At 43.0% G+C, this 22,212-nt stretch overlaps 1 protein-coding gene across 2 annotated transcripts in view; it reads right to left on the minus strand.

The window, feature by feature from the left end:
* LDAH (lipid droplet associated hydrolase) overlaps window positions 1-22,212 on the minus strand; it is a 108,927-nt gene that overhangs the window by 72,894 nt on the left and 13,821 nt on the right. The gene's annotated exons all lie outside the window — the stretch shown is intronic.

The following is a 22,212-nucleotide window of genomic DNA, read 5'->3' on the forward strand; positions in this document are numbered from 1 at the left end:
TCTTACATAACTGAGTATAACCTTCTGGGAATGTTTCCTATCTCCTACTTAAATGTTCTATGCCTCAGCAATGTTCTGTAGTTTCCTTCATTATGAGGAGATAATAACCAACACTTTCAGTGCTCTAAATTCTCACAGGTCTTGTAATCTTGTAATATTGAAGTCCTTTCTACTTCATGAACTCCATTCAGGCCCAAAGGAAGTAGTGCTATCGTTATTTCCAATTTAGAGCTGAGGTTAGAGTGGAGAACACAATTGCACACTACCTTGTGGGCAGCAGAGAACACCTGACATTCCTTGTCAGGAATCTTTGAAAGGTTTACACAGGATATTAAGGTTCCGAGTCAAAGCTTTAGGCACATTGGTCTGCATTAAGAGAATAGTTAGTGAAATGTTATTATCCATCTTTGTGGCAAGAAAATCTGGCAGCTTAGATAAAAACAGACAATAATTTCTTACAAAAACACAAATTGCCAAAGCCCACCCAAGAAACTAACACAGTCCTAAACCAATGAAAGAAATGGAAACGTATGTTAACAGCTTCCCACGGGGCTGGCAAAATAATTCACCTGAGAGGGTGCCTGCATTGCCATGTGTGTGATCCAGACTTCAGCATGGCTGCCAAGGCACTGGAGGAGACTCTGGCGCTGTTCTCTCTCTCTCTCTCTATTAGCCAGGAGTGGTGAAGCCCCCCAAAAGCAACAGCAACAGCAACAAAACCTCTCAAAAAGAAAAGCCCAGACCCACTGGTGACTTTTACCAAACATATAAGGAATAAATATCACTATACAAAGTCTTCCAGAAAAAAAAAAATAATAATAGAGGAAGAACTTTCCAACTTAGTTTATGAGGCCAGCAAAACTTTCATATCAAGCCAGAACCATTATTCAGGCATCCCTTGTGAACACAGATGGAAAAGAATCTAAAGAAAATTATTAGCAAATATTACCCATCGAGATATTAATAGAGTGATAAACCATGGCCAAATGAGTTGATTATGACACTGTAGGTTGGTCTAATATTTGAAAGTCATTACTAAGCATATTAACAAAAGAAAAAGAGAAGATATGACCCTCTTAATAGATGCAGAAGAAAACGGGAGAACTTCTCCTACTGGGCATTGTTAAGCACTTAGCAATGTAGTCAGTCGCATTGTTACGAATGTGCTGCACGCTCCTGGTAACTGCGTGGTGCCCAGTGACTCAGAGCTGCCGTAGCTGGAAGCCACATACAGCCGCACTGCAAAGACCAAAGACATCTTTGGGATGTCTATCTATGGATAGTAAAAAGAAGTTCATTTAGAAACCCCGGGTGGAGCTCTGGTGGAATAGCTACCTGGGAACCGAGCACCATCAATGTAACCGCAACTACAATGAAATGGCACAGCGAACTTTATCAGAGCACAAGTGAGATCACTGGGGGAGAAGCACATCGCGGTCCGGAGGTGGGTGGCTGGTGTAATCTGTGGGCGGAGGAGAGGTGCAGGAAGGCTGTCTCAGGCAGACAGTGGGCACAGGAGCCGCCAGTGGCATGTTGGCAAACAGCAGAGACCTCAGACTCTAGAACCCGGCCCTCTCCACTAATGGCTAAATGACAAGAGAAGACGAGAGCAGCGGAGAACTGAGCAGGCTGACAGGACGCAGCCTTTGCTTGATGTGCATTTGGATGGCACACTGCAACCCGCCGACCCGGCCTTGGCAAGCCATGGCCTGTTCTCCACAAACAGCGCTTGGTGGCTATCACAGTCAGTGCAGCAAATGAACTAGCCTTGGCAAGCCACAGTCTACTCCCGGCAGGCAGTACCCAGTGGCTTCAGAGATGGCAGGACAGACAACGGTTTCTGTTTTTGGACTCCTCTTTGGGCAGATTCCCACACTCGACTTAGCTGGCCAGCCGCTCCCTGCTCCCTGCGAGAGCAAGAGGTGTTGTTAAAATTCGGAGGCTCTGGCCGGGCCGGCTAGCTTCACGGTGGTGAACAGAGACGCGGAGACAACGGCTGGGCAGGGCAGCTGTATTTCTTTATTCAGGAACAACGATTCACAAACTAAGACAAACTAATCACCAAACAGAACTCTGCTGTCTCTTTGCGGCGGCGCAAGCACTCTCTCTTTTACTCTGGAACTCAGGAACCCTGTCACTCTGGCACTCTCTCTTACTCTGTTACCCTGAAATTCTCGAACTCAGGAACTCAAGAACTCTCGGACTCAGGAACCCTCTCTTACTCTCGAACTCTCGCACTCTCAAACTCCGGAACTCAGGAACTCTGTCACTGGGGAACTCAGGAACTCTCGGACTCTGGAACCCTCTCCCAGGGTCCCTTGGGGCGGGGCAAAGCAGGCCCGCGAAATTAACAGGACTCATCCAATTCTCTTGGAGGGGAAGGGCTAGAACAAGCCAATGTAAAGCATACGACGAGAGAGTGCCAGAGTGACAGGGTTCCTGAGTTCCAGAGTAAAAGAGAGAGTGCTTGCGCCGCCGCAAAGAGACAGCAGAGTTCTGTTTGGTGATTAGTTTGTCATAGTTTATGAATAGTTCCTCCTGAATAAAGAAATACAGCCTCCCTGCCCAGCCGTTGTCTCCGCGTCTCTGTTACCCGCCGTGAAGCCAGCCCACCCGACCAGAGCCTTCCGAAATTTTAACAACAAATGGCGCCCACGTGGACCTGACCTGCGCATCTCTCAGATAAGTAAAGACAATTTGGCTACCTATGCACGATGGCCTTCTCTTCTGCTTGTGAAGAGATCTCCAAAGGCCTCTGCTCTTTCTTCACGAGACTGTTTTGCTGTTTCTGGAACATTTATCTCTGGACCACTCTGTGGTTTCCACTCGCTCGGGCGAACTCAGAACAGCCAGCGGGAAGAGCCAGCGGGCGGGAGGCGAGGCGCGGAGCTGCTGTTTCCACCTGGTCAAACAGCCAGCCAGCCGGCTGCGCCCAGACAACCCCGCGCACCGCGCCCGCAGCCCCGCAGCCCCGCAGCCTGCAGGAGGCCTACGCCACCATGCAAGAGCCCAATGCCAGCACGCTAGAGCCCGATGCCAACATGCTGGAGCCCGATGCCAACATGCTGGAGCCCGATGCCAACATGCTGGAGCCCGATGCCAGCACGCTAGAGCCCGATGCCAACATGCTGGAGCCCGATGCCAACATGCTGGAGCCCGATGCCAACATGCTGGAGCCCGATGCCAACATGCTGGAGCCTGAGGCCAGCCCACAGGAGCCGGCTCTCCACCGCGTGGTGCAGGGCACTGGACGCGTGATCCCTCCACGCTGCTCGGCCACTGCGAACAGGGCAGCAGACATGGCAGGGCCATGGGGCAGGGCCGCGGCGTTCTATCATGGCCGCCACCCCTGGGCACCTAGGCTCACGCCTTCTACAAAGATGGCCTGCCTGCCCTCTTTCTATGAATTCTGGAACCATCCCGGGCCTCCCGGACCCCCGGGCTCCCTGCCGAAACTGGGCACACGAGATCTACAGCCGCCGGTCCGGTCTGAAGGCAGACAAGCTGGAGTACGCAGAGATTTGTGCAGAGATCGCAACATGCAATTCCTAGAAGTGGAGCTGCACGGGAAGCCACCTCCGGATGGTGAACCCCCCCCCCCCAACAACTAAGACAGTACAGATTTAAATTCGTGTTTAAAATGACATGTCTTTGTAACAAAGGTTTCTCTCCTTGTGTATTAATGACCATGTTTATGTGTATGTTTAAAGTTTGGTAAACAGTAGCTTTAAGGCTAAATTCTTACTAGTCAAAGTTAAATGAAAAAGGTTTTCAATGTAATTCTCATAAAGATAAAAATTAACTTAGATTTAAAGTCTGAGGTAAAAATTAGTTAACAATCAATATATTTTAACTAAGTTGGTCTAAACAAAAGGTTAAATAGACTTGTTGATATGTAAAACACTACCTTCTCTATTAGAAATGGTAGATGGCACAATGGCTATGCTAATTATTCTCATGCCTGAGGTTTCCTCTCAGGCCCACACCTAGGGTGTGTCTCCATCTTGAATGGGTGTAACAAAAGGTTAAAAGACGTTGTTGATATGTAAAAGTCTCAAATTCCTTCTCTATTAGAAACGTTGGATCGTGCAGTAGATATGCTAATAACAAGTTTTGTTTCATAGTAAGTAAGTTGCAGCCAGCTGCCTGTGGGACCCTAGGCCGTTCCCCGCCCCCATGCAATTGCCCGTTGAGGCAAGTAGCCCCCCCGAGGCAAGAAATGGTTTTTTTTCAGATATGGCCCCCTCAGGCCTTCCCTTGGCAACATGCTGGTTTTTGTTATATATGTTTCTGTTCACCCCACACCCTTGATACTATAGTCATTTAGTTAAAAAGAAAAGGGGGAATTGTCGTATGCTTTACATTGGTTTGTTCTAGCCCCCCCCCCCCAAGAGAATTGGATCAGTCCTGTTAATTTCACGGGCCTGCTTGGCCCCGCCTGAAGGAACCCCAGGAGAGGGTTCCTGAGTTGGAGAGTGCCAGAGTTCCTGAGTTCCTGAGTTCGAGAGTTTCAGGGTTACAGAGTAAGAGAGAGTTCCAGTGTGCCAGAGTTTCAGAGGGCTCTCAAGTACGAGAGTTTCAGAGTTCCAGAGTTGGAGAGTTCCTGAGTTCCTGAGTTCGAGAGTTTCAGGGTAACAGAGTAAGAGAGAGTGCCAGAGTGACAGGGTTCCTGAGTTCCAGAGTAAAAGAGAGAGTGCTTGCGCCGCCGCAAAGAGACAGCAGAGTTCTGTTTGGTGATTAGTTTGTCTTAGTTTGTGAATCGTTGTTCCTGAATAAAGAAATACAGCTGCCCTGCCCAGCCGTTGTCTCCGCGTCTCTGTTCACCACCGTGAAGCTAGCCGGCCCGGCCAGAGCCTCCGAATTTTAACAACAAAGAGGACTTGGCGAGCATCACCGTCAGTAGGTTCTGCTTCATATTCCAGCGTGGTCCTATACCACACGGACACTTCACACCCCCAAAATTTGTCTCCGTTCTCCAACAATTCAAAACAAAGCAACCCACTCCAGAGCCCTCCCTCACAAGGAAAGATAGAAATAGGCTGTGGAGATGGATCCTTTTGCCAACATCCATGTCCAGCGGAGAAGCAATTACAGAAGCCAGAACTCCTACCCCATAAAGATCTTTGGTCCTTACTCGCAGAGGGATAAAGAATAGGGAAGCTTCGAATGGAGGGGATGGGACATGCGACTCTGGTGGTGGGAACTGTGTAGAATTATACCCCTGTACCCCCCATTATCTTACAGTCTTGTTAGTCATTATTAAATCACTAATACAAATTTTGAAAAATAATAAATTAACAAAAACGGAGAAACCCACCATTATAATCACAATGTCACCCACTGCACAATGATAGAACTCATACTAAATGCACAAAGAGGAAAGGTTATTAGCAGTCCTCCTAACAGGAGGGAAACTGCAACAGAAAAGTGAACTCTTAGCACAAATCCAAAAACAATCTCAATGCAAACCAGTGCACCCTCTATGGAACACAGTACAGACAGTCCTTAATCAAATAAAAAAGGAAATGCCTGTGATCCAATAATACCAGTCCTAAGCGTTTATCCAAAGGACACGAAAAGACTAGTCTGAAGGGACATTTGCATCACGTGCACCCCTGTGTTCACGGCTGCATTATTCACAATAGCCCAGGAGTGGAAGGAACCTAAATGCTCACCAACAGGTGATTGGCTAAGGGAGTGTGGGGTACAGACCGGTGGGTAAGCAGAGACCAAGCTCCTAGTCACTGTCTGCCTTCTGCTGTCCAGAGGGCGAGGCCCACCCAGCACTGCTCCCATCCCAGATGACAGAACCAGTCAAAGAGCTGCTGGAAATTCTTGTCCCCACTAAGCCTCTCCCTTTCACTTTCTCATTTTCTTGTCATTGGTTTCTAGATTTTTCTGGGGGTGTGTATCATCTGGTCAATAGTATCCTCCTCAAAAGCATACACGGAGGGTAATGGAAACCAAGCAACTTCCTGCAAAGTGAAGGGAGGTGTGGGGACTTCCTGCCAAGAGGCCAGCTCCTCTGCCACCTCTTCCCTGCCACACAGTGGGGAGGGAGGGCTATTTTATGGCTCCTTTATCAGAATGACAAGGAGATCATGTAAATGGTGGGGCTCCTATGTGTGTGCCTCCTGATTTGTCTTGGTTGAAAATATTTCCGTTGATAATGTTTTAGGTATTTATTGTCAAATCCTATAGTCTGTTGGCCAAATCCTGAAGATGGATTAAATGTGTTTGTTTTTGTAAATAAAACTTTAATGGAACACACACACACACACACACAGATAAGTTTTAGGGTATATATTCAATGGAATACTACTTTACAGTTTAAAAAGGCAATAATGTATCCTTCAGAACAAAATGAATAAAACTGGAGGTATCATCTTTAGTGAAATTAGTAAAGAGATGAAAAACAATGACAAAATGGTTTTGCTCATATGTGGAATATAGACAAACAAAGAAACTAGAAAAAGTATGAGGCCCAAAAGCCAGAGGGAAACAGGAGGGAAACAATAAAAGTCAGAACAGAAAAAAGAAATAGAAGCCAAAGGGATAATACTCCCCCATCCCCCCAAAAAAATCAACAAAACTAAGATTGAAAAGATAAATAAAATTGATAAACCACTGGCAAGGCTTACCAAGGAAAAGAGCGACAGCTTTAGTAAAAATAGCCAGAAAGGAAAGTGGTGAAATTACAGTGGATGAGGCAGACATACAAAGAACAGGAAGAGGATATTCTGCAAAGAATCTGGACAACCTATATCAAATAGACATACTCTCTGAATAATGCTACTAGTCAAGATTAATTTAAGAGGAAGTAGATAGCAGAACAGGCCAACTACTAGGGCAGGAGTTGAAGTAGTAAACAAAATTATTTCTAAAAATAAAAACTCAGATGCGAATGGATTTGCCAATGAATTCTACAAGACTTGCAAAGAACTAACATCCATTCTACTTAAACTCTTCCAAAAACTGACACTGGGGGAACACCCCAAATACACTCTATCAGACCAGTATCACTCTGATCCCCAAAGCAGGAAAGGACTCTGTCAAAAAAGGAAAAAGATAGAATAATATTCCTGATGAGCACGGGCACAAATATTCTCAATAAAATCTTGGCAAACCAAATCCAACAAGATATGAAGAAAAGTATCTATCAGACGGGCCAAGTGAGATTCTTCCCAGGAATGCAGGGATGATTCAATATACTCAAAACAATCAAATCAATAAATGGAAAGATAAAATTCACAAGATTATATCAACAGTTGCTAGAAAAAAAATGACAAGTTTCAACACACTATTATGATAAAGACTTAAGAAAACAGGGGGAAAAAAAGAAGTATTTCTCAAGATCACAAAAGCCTTATGTGGTAACATATCAGACTCAACTGGGAAGCAGCCAACATGATATTCAACAGGGAAGCACTGAAAGACTTTCCCATAATATCTAACTAGACAAGGCTTTCCACTCACCACTACTATTCAATATATAGTTCTGGAAGTTCTTGCCAGAGCAATCAATACTCCTGGAGGGATAAAGAATAGGGAATCTGGGGGCCGGGCGGTAGCTCAGCAGGTTAAGAGCACATGGTGCAAAGTGCAAGGACCAGCATAAGGATCCAGGTTCAAGTCCCCAGCTCCTCACCTGCAAGAGGGTCACTTCACAAGTGGTGAAGCAGGTCTGCAGGTGTCTGTCTTTCTCTCCCCCTCTCTGTCTTCCCTTCCTCTTTCTATTTCTCTCTGTCCTGTCCAACAACAACAACAGCAATAATAACAATAATGATAAAAAACAAAGCCAAAAAAGGGGAAAATAAATAAGAATAAAAAAAAAGAATAGGGAAGCTATAAGGGGAGGAGATGGGATATGGTGTTCTAGTTGTGGGAACTGTGTGGAGTTGTGCCCCTCTTATCCTATGGTTTTTGACATTGTTTCCTTTTTATAAATAAAAATAAAGGAAAAAAAAAGAAAAGGTTATTAAAAGATTCAAATTCAAGACTTCTGGAGGTGGGGCTATGGAGCAGCAGCTGCTGTGTTTCTCTCCTCTCCTCTCCCAGGTCAACTAGGAATACCAAAGGAGACCACCTGGGACCGCAACTAAACAGGACTAGAACAACTTCAGGAACCCACCAAATCTCCGGTGAGGGAAAACTAGGGAGAGATTAAGTGGCTGGTAACAGTCCGGCAATTTACCAGTTGAGACACCACTTCCAGTCTGTTTCACCAACAAATATGGCTGAAGGGAGGAGAGGACTCCCCTAAGACTCACTAAATGCAACTGTGAGCCTCCATTGATACTGTCCTCAGAATCTGGAGCAGCAGGTGGGAGGACCTATGCTGACACCAGGGGACAGAGAACTAACCAGGAAACTCAGGAGAAGTCTATACCACGGTGGCCTAGCAGTGGGGATGTGAAAGACTCTTTGTATAACCACTAGATTATCTCTGCCCCACCATGCTTTATTTCTGGGTCAGGAGTCAGTGATTAAGCTAAGAAGCCTACTTATAGTTTAAAAGCCCTCAGGCTCCCATAGCCTACAAGGAAGAAAAAGACCAAAAGAGGTTTTTAAGCCACTGAGCCCCAACTCAGGGATTAAAATACTATTGAGACAACTGTCAATTTCCAAAACTGTGAACCCTTTAATTACCTTACTTAGACACAAGTCAATCCAGGCAAAAGTGGTCAGTAATTTGAAAAGTCCTGAGAGAGGGACTGCATAACATACTATATAAAATGGTTAAACCAACAAGAAGAAATATGGGAGAACCAGGACAAGAGTCCAGCTAAAAGGCCCCCAAAGGGTGAAGCACAAAATAATGAGGTCAACATCCAAAGATTAGTTAAGGAAATAATCACAGGAGTGAGTAAAGAGTTTGAAGGAATAGTCATCAGAAATGCAGGAACAACAAATGAGACTCTGGAAGAAAACACTAATTATCTCAAGTTCATTAAAGAGCTGAAAGCTGAAATAGCTGAGCTAAAACACAACTAGCTGAACAAGCTAAAACAGTATCAGAAAAAGGTAACAAAACAGATGAACTGCAGAAAATAGAGGGAAATAGTAGAGGGGAGAGAAAATAGAAGCAATGAGGCTGAAGACAGAATTAGCAAGATCAAGGACAAATTAGAGACAACTGAAAAAGAAGTAAGAGATCTCAAAAGGAGATTAAGAGATACAGAAAACACCAACAGAGACCTATGGAATGACTTCAAAAGAAATAATATATGCATTATTGGCTTACCAGAGGAAGAAAGAGAGGGAAGGGAAGAAAGCATTCTTCAGGACATAATAGCTGAAAATTTCTCTAGTCTAGACAACATAAAAAGAAATAAAGGTCCAAGAAGCCCAGAGGGTCCCAAACAGAATTAACCCAGAATTAAAGACACCAAGACACATCATATTTAAAATGGAAAGGAATAAGGGTAGGGAAAGGATCCTGAAGGCTGCAAGAGAAAAACAAAGAGTCACCTACAGAGGAAAAGCCATAAGATTAGCAGCAGACTTCTCTACACAAACACTACAGGCCAAAAGAGAATAGCAAGATATCTACTGAGTGCTCAATGAGAAAGGCTTTCAACCAATGTCAGGTAATTGTGAGGAGCCTCAAAAAACACCCAGCATTCCTGATAATATGGCCTATCTACATAATCATTGTTTTGCCTGAGAGATTCCCACCCATTCCATTCCTTTGATCTATCTTCTTTCTACCTCAAGAACCTCCCTGCCTGCAGGGTAATATTAATCCTACCAGTTAAAACACTCACAACAGTTGCTAAGGAAGTTCCTACCTTTCCAGCTCACTTTTGCTTTTCTCCACCCCCTTCCTAGCCATTTCCGTTTCCAACTTGCCACTTCCGGATGTACAATTTAAAAGCATTGGCTCTTTGATCAATAAAGACATTGCATTGCCACTCACCACGAGTTCATGAGTCATCTCTCCCGTGTCACTGAGTGACTAGCAGCCCAGGCTGGCTCTTTTCGAGTTCACTCCAACCCAGAGAGTACACGCCCGGGAAAAGGCACTCCCACGCTTGCCCGGCAAACCAAGACTACTGTATCCTGCTAGACTGTTATTCAGACTAGATGGAAGCATAAAAACCTTCTCAGACAAGCAATAGTAGAAAGAATCAACTATCACCAAGCCTGCCCTGAAAGAAGTTCTGAAAGCTCTCCTATAAACAGTCAGACCACCATAAATATGCCATTTGTCAGAACACTCTAAAAATATACAAGAATGGCGTTAAAATATCTTCAATATTTGATATCAATCAATGTCCATGGCCTGAATTCACCTATTAAAAGGCACAGAGTAGTAAGATGACTCAGAAAACACAACCCAACAATATACTGTCTACAGGAAAGCCACCTAACTCAACAAGAGAAGCATAGAGCCAAAGTGAAAGGATGGAAAACTATCATGCAAGCCAATGGCCCACAAAAAAGGGCAAGAACAGCTATTCTCATATCTGACACCATAGACTTTAAAATAAATAAATTTTAAAAAGATAGGGATGGACACTACTTAATGCTCAGTGGATCAGTCAATCAAGAGGACTTAACAATTACTAACATCTATGCACCCAATGAGAAGCCATCTAAATACATCAAACATCTACTGAAAGAACTATAGCAATTTATTAACAGCAACACATTCATAGTAGGGGACTTCAATACCCCACTCTCTAAACTTGACATATCATCCAGGCAGAAAATCAATAAAGACATGAGGGAGCTAAATGAGGAGATAGATAAACCAGAACTATTGGACATTTTCAGAGTCATTCATCCCAAGAAACTGAAATACACATTTTACTCAAGTTCACATGGGTCATTCTCAAGGATAGGCCATATGTTAGGCCACAAAGACAACATCAGCAAATTCAAGAGCACTGAAATCATCCCAAGCATCTTCTCAGATCACAGTGGAATTAAACCAACACTTAACAATCAACAAAAGATTAGTAACAGTCCCAAAATGTGGAAATTCAGCAGTACACTTCTTAACAACTACTGGGTCAAAGAGGAAATAACAGAAGAAATCAAAATGTTTTGAAAGTTCAATGAAAATGAAGATACAAGCTATAAAATATTTGGGACACAGCTAAGGCAGTACTGAGAGGGAAGTTCATAGCCATACAAGCACACAATGGGAAACAAGAAAAAGCACAAATAAACAGCCTGACTGCACATCTTAAAGACCTAGGAGAAGAAGAACAAAGGAACCCTAAAGCAACCAGAAGGACAGAAACCACTAAAGTTAGGACAGAAATCAGTAACAATGAAAATAAGAAAACCATACAAAAAAGCAATGAAAGTAAATGTTGGTTCTTCAAAAGCGTGAACAAAATCGACAAACCTTTAGCCAGACTCACAAAACAAAAAAGGGAGAAGAACCAAATAAATAGGGATCATAAATGAAAGTGGAAATATCACAACAAACACCACAGAAATTCAACATATCATGCAAGGCTTCTATGAACAACTATATGCCACCAAGCTAGAGAACCTGGAAGAAATGGACAATTTCCTAGATACCTACCAACTTCCAAAACTAAGTAAAGAGGAAGTGGATAACATGAATAGGCCCAACACAGCTAATGAAATAGAAACAGTTATCAAAAACCTTCCCAAAAATAAAAGTCCTGGACCAAATGGTTTTACAAATGAATTATACAAAACCTTCAAAGAAGAACTAATACCCCTACTTTTAAAAGTCTTCCAGAAGATTGAAGACACTGGAATACTCCCTGCCAGCTTCTATGAAGCCAACATCACCCTGATACCAAAAGCAGACAGGGACACAACCAAAAAAGAAAACTATAGACCAATATCTCTGATGAACATAGATGCGAAAATATTGAACAAAATTCTAGCCAAATGGATACAGCAGTATATTAAAAAGATTGTTCATCATGACCAAGTGGGGTTTATCCCAGGCGTGCAAGGTTGGTTTAATATACGTAAATCAATCAATGTGATCCATCACATCAATAAAAGCCCCCAAATCACATGGTCATATCAACAGGTGAAGAGAAAGCCTTTGACAAAAATACAACATCCCTTTATGATCAAAACACTACAAAAAATTGGGAATAGATGGAAAATTCCTGAAGATAGTGGGGTCTATATCTAGCAAACCTACAGCCAACATCATACTCAATGGTGAAAAGCTGGAAGCATTTCCCCTCAGATCAGGTACTACACAGGGATGTCCACTATCACCATTACTATTCAATATAGTGTTGGAAGTTCTTGCCATAGCAATCAGGCAGGAGTGAGGAATTAAAGACATACATATTGGAAGAGAAGAAGTCAAACTCTCCCTATTTGCAGATGACATGATGGTATAGAATACATAGAAAAACCTAAGGAATTCAGAAAGAAGCTTTTGGAAATCATCAGGCAATATAGTAAGGTGTCAGGCTACAAAATTAACATTCAAAAGTCAGTGACATTCCTCTAGGCAAACATTAAGTTAGAAGAAGATGAAATCCAGAAATCAGTTCCTTTTACTATAGCAACAAAAACAATAAAACATGTAGGAATAAACCTAACCAAAGAAGTTAAAGACTTCTATACTGAAAATTATGAGTCACTACTCAAAGAAATTGAAAAAGACAACAAGAAGTGGAAACATATTCCATGTTCACGGGTTGGAAGAATTAGCATCATCAAAATGAATATACTACCCAGAGCCATCTACAAATTTAATGCTATCCCCATCAAGATCCCAACCACATTTTACAGCAGAATAGAACAAATGCTACTACAAATGTTTATCTGGAACCAGAAAAAAAAGCCTAGAATTGCCAAAACAATCTTGAGAAAAAAGAACAGAACTGGAGGCATCACACTCCCAGATCTCAAATTGTACTATAAGGCCATTGTCATCAAAACTGCTTGGTACTAGAACATGAATAGACACACTGACCAGTGGAATAAAACTGACAGCCCAGAAGTAAGCCCCCACACCTATGGACACCTTATCTTTGACAAAGGTTTCCAGACTATTAAATGGGGGGAAAGCAGAGTTTCTTCAAGAAATGGTGTTTGGAATAATGGGATGAAACATGCAGAAGAATAAAACTGAACCACTATATTTCACCAAATACAAAAGTAAATTCCAAGTGGATCAAGGACTTGGATGTTAGACCAGAAACTATCAGATACTTAGAGGAAAATATTGGCAGAATACTTTTCCACATAAATTTTAAAGACATCTTCAGTGAAATGAATCCAATTACAAAGAAGTCTAAGGCAAGCATACACCTACGGAACTACATCAAATTAAAAAGCTTCTTCACAGCAAAAGAAACCACTAACCAAGCCAAGAGACCCCTCACAGAATGGGAGATCTTTACATCCCATAAATCAGACAAGAGGCTAATAACCAAAATATATAAAGAGCTTGCCAAACTCAACAACAGGAAAACAAATAACCCCATCCAAAAATGGGGGGAGGACATGGACAGGATGTTCACCACAGAAGAGATCCAAAAGGCTGAGAAACACATGAAAAAAATGCTCCAAATCTGACAGACAGACTGACTGACAGAGAAATGCAAATAAAGACAATAATGAGATACCACTTCACTCCTGTGAGAATGTCATATATCAGAAACGGTAGCAGCAGCAAATGCTGGAGAGGTGGTGGGGTCAAAGGAACCACTGCTGGTGGGAATGTAAACTGGTCCAACCTCTGTGGAGAACAGTCTGGAGAACTCTCAGAAGGCTAGAAATGGACCTACCCCATGATGTTGCAATTCCTCTCCTGGGGATATATCCTAAGGAACCCAACACACCCATCCAAAAAGATCTGTGTACACTTATGTTCTTAGCAGCACAATTTGTAATAGCCAAAACCTGGAAGCAACCCAGGTGTCCAACAACAGATGAATGGCTGAGCAAGTTGTGGTATATATACACAATGGAATACTACTCAGCTATAAAAAATGGTGACTTCACTGTTTCCAGCCGATCTTGGATGGACCTTGAAAAATTCATGTTAAGTCAGAAACAGAAAGATGAATATGGGATGATCCCACTCTCAGGCAGAAGTTGAAAAACAAGATCAGAAGAGAAAACACAAGTAGAACCTGAACTGGAGGGAGTCGGGCAGTCGCGCAGAGGGGTAAGTGCAGGTGGCACAAAGCGTAAGGATCCCAGTTCGAGCCCCTAGCTCCCCACCTGCAGAGGATTTGCTTCACAAGCCGTGAAGCAGGTCTGCAGGTGTCTGTCTTTCTCTCCCCCACTGTGTTCCCTTCCTCTCTCCATTTCTCTCTGTCCTATTCAATAACAATGACATCAATCGTAACTATAACGATAAAGCAACAAGAACCTGAACTGGAATTGGCATACTGCACCAAAATAAAAGACTCTGGGATGGGCGGAGGGGAATAGAGGTCCAAGAAGGATGACAGAGGACCTAGTGGGGGTTGTATTGTTATATGGAAAACTGAGAAATGTTATGCATGTACAAACTATTGTATTTACTGTCAAATGTAAAATATTAAGTCCCCCCAAAAAGAAATAAAAAAAAAAAGAAAAGAAAAAAACTAGTATAGCCACAGGCCCTTTGGAATATAACTAAAATAGGCCTACTAGCTATCTACAAAATGGAGATACCCCTTCTCCCCCAACTCTTTATCTGCACTATTTCAGCTTTCCTATTCTTTATCCCTCTGGGAGCATGGACCAAGGGACATTATGAGGTGCAGAATGTGGAAGGTCTGACTTCTATAATTACAAAAAGAAAATTCAAATTCATTAAATTATCACCGTTTGTGGATGACATCATAAACAAACATAGAAAACCCTAAAGACTCCACCAAAAGCTATTGGAAACCACCAATAAATTCCATAAAGTGGAAGGATACCAAATCAACATACATAAATCTGTAGTATTTTTGGAAGTGGGAAGAATGAGGATAGAGACTGACCAGGTCACTTTTTTGTTTCCATTTCTGATGTTTGTTCTGTCCTGTTCTGTCTAGTCCTGTACTTGTTTGCTTTATGTGGTGCTAGAAATTGAACCAAGGGCCTCACACATGCAGAGTATATGCTCTACTGCTTATCCACGTCTCCAGCTTCTAGCTGGAAATGTTTTTATTGACAGAACCTCACAGTTTAACTCCACACAGTTCTCTGCATCCTGTGACACATCAAACTGAGGGCACTTAGACACAAGAAATCCTTTCAAACTGACTGCATGAAGTCCCAGCTTACTACAGGAATAGAAGTGGAAAATGTAATGCAGAACACTTAAATGTCACTACTTAGTTTACCACTTGAATGTTATGGCTTACGTCACACTTTATGAACCATGAACTAAACTTCCTGCTTAGAAAGCCACAGAGAAAATTACAAGGGTCCTGCTTACTCCACTTCAAACCCTCTATGTATACACCACATACACACAAGGAATCACATGTATGAGTATATGCTGACCCACACACATATATGGATATAAACACCTGCATCTGTATCTTTATGTGCAGAAAACATTCCAGTACAGAAATTTGCGTAAAACATTTATTTATTTATTTATTTATTTCCTTTTGTTTCCCTTGTTATTTGATTGTTGTAGTGATTGTTGTTGTTGTTACTGATGTCATTGTTGTTGGATAGGCCAGAGAGAAATGGAGAGAGGAGGGGAAGACAGAGAGGGGGAGAGAAAGACAGACACCTACAGACCTGCTTCACAGCCTGTGAAGCAACTCCCCTTCAGGTGGGGAGCCGGGGGTTCGAACCAGGATCCTTACCCGGTACTTGCGCTTTGTGCCACGTGCGCTTAACCCGCTACGCTACCTCCTGACTCCCACGAGGAAAACATTTTATCACAAGATGTCCAAACATGTTATACACATGCTTGAACATGTCTGTCTGTCTGTCTGTCTGTCTGTCTGTCTGCCTGCCTGCCTACCTGCCTACCTACCTACCTATTTATCTGTGCACAGTGTGTAACAGAGACTGTAATTAGTATCTCTAGACTCTGACTGCCAATGAACTCCTAACTATTCAATATTGCAACTGTGAACTTTTCCCAGTTAATCTTATAGGGAACCAAAATGTCCACCTCTCAACTTAATGTGGCCCTAATAGCCACATAGAAGGCTGTGGTGGGAACTGAGCTTTGGGTTTTTTCCACGGAGCCTTATCATTTAACTCTCAACTCAAGACATGTCTCATAATTATTTTCCTCCTATGGCCACTTGAGAATCATCATGATTCAGAATGTCTCGGAGTGGGGTCTCCAAAGGCCTCCCTTAGCTCACTTCACCACATAAAGAAAGGCCAAGGATAGTGTTACTTAATAGAAATTCTATAGTGATGGTTCACTAGGAAAGATGAAACTAATTAGAAGTCCCTTGATCTGTAAATCCAATGAATCGTTTCTTATTATCATTACAAACTTAAAAGTGATGGACTCCCAGCTGCAAAAGCAAAGTGATTTCAAATGAAAGGCTCACTCTATCAGTGATGAATTAAACCCTCCTCTGGAAGCCTAGTCATCCTTCAAACAGTGTCATCGTCAGTTTGCTCACAGTATATGTAGACAAGATCTCCAAATAAAGCTGAATTCTGAGCACCAGTTCACAGCTCACAAGAAATCCAAGGAAAAGGGCCAAGAACAACAATGATAATCAAAAGACCGAACGTAAAAGAGCGCGAGCAAACTACTGTGATGTGAAAATACCAAATCACTGTAAAACAGGGAGTCTCTAGAACAGCTAATGCCCTAAGCTTCCTCTTTTTTCCAGGGTCATCACTGATTTCTTTTTAATATTTTATTTATTTATTAATTATTGGAGAGAGACAGAGAGAAACTGAGAGGAAAGGGGAAGACAGAGAGGGTGAGAGACACCTACAGCCCTGCTTCACCACTTGTGAAGCTTTCCCCCTGCAGGTGGGGACCAGGGGCTTGAACCTGGGTCCTTGTGCTCTGTCATGTGTGTGTTTAACCAGGTGGGACACCACCTGGCCCCCATGATATCATCTCCTGATCATATCTTAAACCAGGATCTCTCCCTAATTGGACCCTTCCTTTCTTCAGACACAGCAGCTTTCTCAAAGACTTGGAAGAGCAAAGATTCTTGAAGTGTGTCCAGCACCTAGGACTCACAAATGTGTGAAGGAATACCTCTGGGTGGGGAGGCCGAATCCTCTAGAACTCGTGCCTTCCACTTCCACCTGTCAAATGTTTCAGCTGTTCTCACACACTCCCTGAAAATCTTGACCTAAAATGACATTTTTGCTTTTTTTTTTTTCTTTTTCTTTTTGTCTATTTGGTGACTACAAAATCCAGGTGGATCAACAGAGTCAACAACCTTGTCCCAGCAGAAAGAAAACTCCCTTGCTGAAATTGCAGCAAGCACGTTCCATAGTCACACCCTGGACTTCAGGAAAGTGCACACCACAGCCCAACCCCTCCCAAGAACTTGGTAAAACCCAGACTGCCCCAACCTAGACTGAATCCAAAGACATGCATTGCTAACAAGTTGTCAGTGAAATGGCTGATCCTGCCACCAAAACCACAAGTCTAGATGTTTTCATGATGCCCCCAAAGAGTTAACAGTCAAAGCCTCTTCACACAGTTGATTCTCACTCTGTCTGTCCACAAACACCTCACTTGTACTGTCTGAACTCAGAGCTGCTCCCACGTTCAGTGATTTGACCTGCATTTGGTCTGTAACTCCTCTCAGCTTACTTACCTGGTGTTGGGTAGTATGCCAGTTCCCCCAGCTTAAAGCCTCTATCTCTAATCCTGTTTAACTAAGCACGGCATGCCTGCAGGGCACTCGTTTGATCCCACTTATGTCTATTTACATAAACCACTGTTAACTAAGCACCGCCCTGCCTCCAGGGCATTGGTTAATTCCGCTGGTTTATACTATCTTTTTGCTTTGCCCCCTCTCCTTGTTACACCCTGATTTCCACCAGTCTTTTTTTGCTCTACCCTCTCTACCTCACATCCTGTTTCCACCCTACCTGGCAAGTATATATAATAGCTGCTCTTCTGTTTTAAAACACTTGGAATTGCTTTCCAGCTCTGAGAGTTCCAGAGTCTCTCTCCTGCGACGTTAGTGCGGCACGAGTTCCTGATCCCTCTCCCACGCAGCAGCCTAGGTTGGCTCCAGTTGAGTTCTCTCCAACCCAGAGAGCACTTGCTCGGGAAGAAGCACCCTCAGGCTATCCCGGCAACCTGGGTGATGGTCGCCTCCCCCAAAGCACCAATTCATCCTCTGCCATGTTTAACTCTCAACAAATTACCTTAACTGTTTAATTAACAGAAGAAATGAGAGATGAGAGGCAGGGTTTTTTTTTTTTTTGTTGTTGTTGTTTTAAATTCTTCTGCTTCTCCTCAAAAGGAGAGTCCTTCTCTTGGTCAAGATGAGTTTTTCTAGGTAATTTCTCAGTGCTGTACTCTGCCATGGCTTCTAAATTTCTACTCCACCAAATAGCACTTGCCATGCTTAGAATTTTCCCCTCACTTACTGCCAGATATTATTACTGCTGCTGTTGTTGTTTTTAAAAGATGCTGACACCTGCTTCCCAAAGACTGTTACACTGTGATGTCAGGCTGGAAGGACATTTCCAGAAGAGGTTAGACCAAAAGGAAAGACTTTATGTCAGGACTCTTAGCCCAGCTGAGAACCAAAGGATTATGCTTAATCTATTGCAGATTAAGTATTACTAAACACAAAGATCCTAACCTCCTTTACCTTATTAAGCTGAATATGTGCAATCTTCCACTCCTCAAACAGGACACAGGAAGTTGTTTGTTTTTTCCTTTCCCTGAGAAAACAGTGCAATCTAAGGAAGAACCACTGAGTCAAAAGTTGGAGATTCACCCCAAGAAGTGCTGGGCCCCTTGTTTTGCCTAAGACTATTTTTTTTATATATACAAAAAGCCACATGTTCTTTAAAAAAACAAAATAAAACAAACAAACAAACAAACAAACCCTCAGTCTAGGATGGCTAGCCTTTCTAGGCATACATCCATTCCTGAATATAAACCTTCAATCATATTTTGTCTTCCTCTTAAAAATGAGTGAGTAATCAAGGATCACCAGGCATTTGAAAAAGCAAGCACTAATGCAAACAGAAAAAGGGAGGCAGTGGAGATTCAAGAAGTTAAAGAATGTGACTGTATTCGTGCAAAAGGAGACTACAGAAAAGGAAAAATGGAAAGCAGAGCTCTTTGGCTTGAAACAGCGATGTTTGTTACCTAAAGGGGTCCACTGAAACCCAAATACAATGAATGAAAAGATTCTCCTTCCAAGATGCCTCACTGCAAACTTTCAAACTGTTAGAATAAGATCTGAAAAGTCTAGGGGAGGAGTAGCATTTCATCACACAAAAGACCAAAAGTCAGAATGCTAAGACTTCTCAAAAATAGCTCTTGATGCTGGAAAACAATGAAAATGCTCTCCAGGGGCCAGGTGGTGGCACACCTGGTTAAGTGCACATGTTACAGGGCCCAAGGACCCTGGTTCAAGCCCCCGGTCCCCGCAGGGGGAAAGCTTCACGAGTGGTGACGCAGGACTGCAGGCGTCTCTCTATCTCTCTCTCCCCTTTCCATTTCTGACTATCTCTATCCAATAAAAAAATAAAGATAATAAAAAATATTAAAAAAAAAAAGAAAATGCTCTCCAAATTCTAAGGGAAAATAATCTATAACCAGACATTTTCTCTGACACATTAGTTTCCCCTTGCAACTGGTCTTTCCTATAAAGATTTATTTAATTTATTATTATTATTATTATTACCATCATAATTATCATTATTTTACTTCCATGGTTACTGCTGAGGCTGGGTGCCTGGACAACAAATCCACTGCTCCTAGAAGCCATTTTTTCCCCATTTTTGTTATGGTTAGTTGTTATTGCTATTGTTGTTGGATAGGACAGAGAAATCAAAAAAGGAGGGAAAGACAGAGGGGGGAGAGAAAGATAGACACCTGCAGGCCTGCCTCACTGCTTGTGAAGTGACTCCCCTGCAGGTGGGAAACTGGGGGTTTCGAACCAGGATCCTTATGCCAGTCCTTGCACTCCACTCATTTTATTTTTATGAGAGGGAGACAGAGAGCATGTACATGAGAACGCACACCCTCACACCTGACAGAGAGCACAGAACTGCTCAGCTCCGATGTGCACAGACCAGAGATGGAATTCGAGACCTCAGCTTCCCAAGTCCTGTGCTCTGTTGCTGAGCCAGCCCCCCTCTTTTCAAAAGCTTCTTAATGTGCTTATCAAAAAGCAGAGAGTAAACCAAGGTAGAAGGTTTGTCTAGTCTTTTTTTCTACTCTTCCCTGAGGCTCCTCAGGGAGTCCAGCCCTCAGAAAAGTGAAACGAATAAATGCCAGGATGGCAAGTGGGTAGCCGTCAGGCCAGACTTGGGCAGAAGAAAGTTCTGGAAGGGACATCTCCATGAAAAATAGAAATGGACTTATTATTCACATGCATTGTAAAGACTTTCTCCCCCTTCCCCTCTAGAAGGTAGTCAGGATTAATGGGCGATAAGAATCATTCACCCTGGGAAAAACAACAACAATGCAGGTGGAAGGAAACTGCAGTCATCACCCCAGAGGCTGAGCCACAGGGATCATAAAATGATCCACACCCGTAACTGCTTTGTAAGCTTTAGTCACATGTAGTCCCACCTACAGTTTTACAGGTGTTCCAAATGCCTACGATCAAGCCTCTACCTGTAAGACTCTGCTGATGGTGGCGAGCAAAAGCCACGAGGGGTCCACTGGCCAATACCAGGATAAACAAGCACAGGTAATAAAGGCATAGTCACTTGAGATGAAGCAGAAGATCTAGAAAACTGTGAAGCCTCTGAATGAAGTTCCACTCACTATAACCACCATTACATTTTAATGCAGAATTCAAAACTGAATATGAGGAACACTTCCAATTGTGATCATGACATATATATGTACACACACACACAAACACACACACATAACATTCGTAATATTTACAAAAATGCGCAGCAGAAAAACATCCAGTCGCTGTAGTAGTAACAGTGGTTACTGTGCTATCGATGGTCTGAGTGGTTTTATTTTCTTCAATTAAAAGGTTATGGGGGGGGGTCAGCGGTAGCGCAGTGCGTTTAGCTGGGGTAAGGATCCTGGTTGAAGCCCCCCCCCCCCCACCTGCAGGGGTGAGGGCCACTTAACAAGTAGTGAACCAGGTCCTCAGGTGTCTATCTTTCTCTCCCCCTCTGTCTCCCATTCCTCTCTCAATTTCTTTCTGTGCTATACAACAACAACGTCATGAATAAGAACAATAATTGTCGGGCATTAAGCCAGCCCCCCCCATTCTGCATTGCTGATACTATGGCCTATTTACATAATCATTGTTTTGCCTGAAATATTCCCACTCATCCCATTGATCTATCTTCTTTCTACCTCGAGACCCATCCTGCCTGCAGGGTAATGTTAATCCTACTGGTTAAACCCTAGAAACAGTTGCTAAGGAAGCTTCTACCTTCCCAGCATGCTTTTGCCTTTCTCCACCCCCTTTTCTAGCCATTTCCACTTCTGACTGGCCACTTCTGGTTTGACCCTATAAAAACATTGGCTCTCTGATCAACAGATCTTTTTTGCATTACCTCACGCCACGTGTTTGGTTCCTGAGTCATCTATCTCCTGCATTGCTGAGTGAGTGGCAGCCCAGGCTGGGTCCCTTGGAGTTCTCTCCAACCCAGAGAGCATGCGCCCGGGGAGGAGGCAAATAATAACAACCAAAACAACAATAAAACAACATGGACAAAAGAAAAACAAAGGTAACAAAGTTTTTACATTGGTGGAATACAGAGAATTGAAACAAATGAACTTAAAGAAAAAGGAGCCATTCTGTCTCTAAGACCTTGGAGGGCTATGGTGAATATCACTGGCGGGTGGGGGGCGAGGGCACAGAAATTTGGTGATGGGAGTGGTGTGGCATGATACGCGTACTTTCTAATAGTTTTGTAAATCACTTTTAAGTAACTAAAAAAAAAAAAAAATTCTACATTGGTTTGGGTGGCAACGCACCTGGTGGAACACACACATTCCCAAGGTCAAGGACCCAGGTTCAAGCTCCAATGCCCACCTGTAGCAAAGAAGCTTCATAAGTGGTAGAGTAGTGCTCCAGCATCTCTCCTCCCCACTGTCTCTTTCTCTCCCGGTCTCTCAATCTCTATCAAAGAGAGAGAGGGGGA

This window comes from Erinaceus europaeus, chromosome 3 (assembly GCF_950295315.1).
Source record: "Erinaceus europaeus chromosome 3, mEriEur2.1, whole genome shotgun sequence".
Lineage (NCBI taxonomy): Eukaryota > Metazoa > Chordata > Mammalia > Eulipotyphla > Erinaceidae > Erinaceus > Erinaceus europaeus.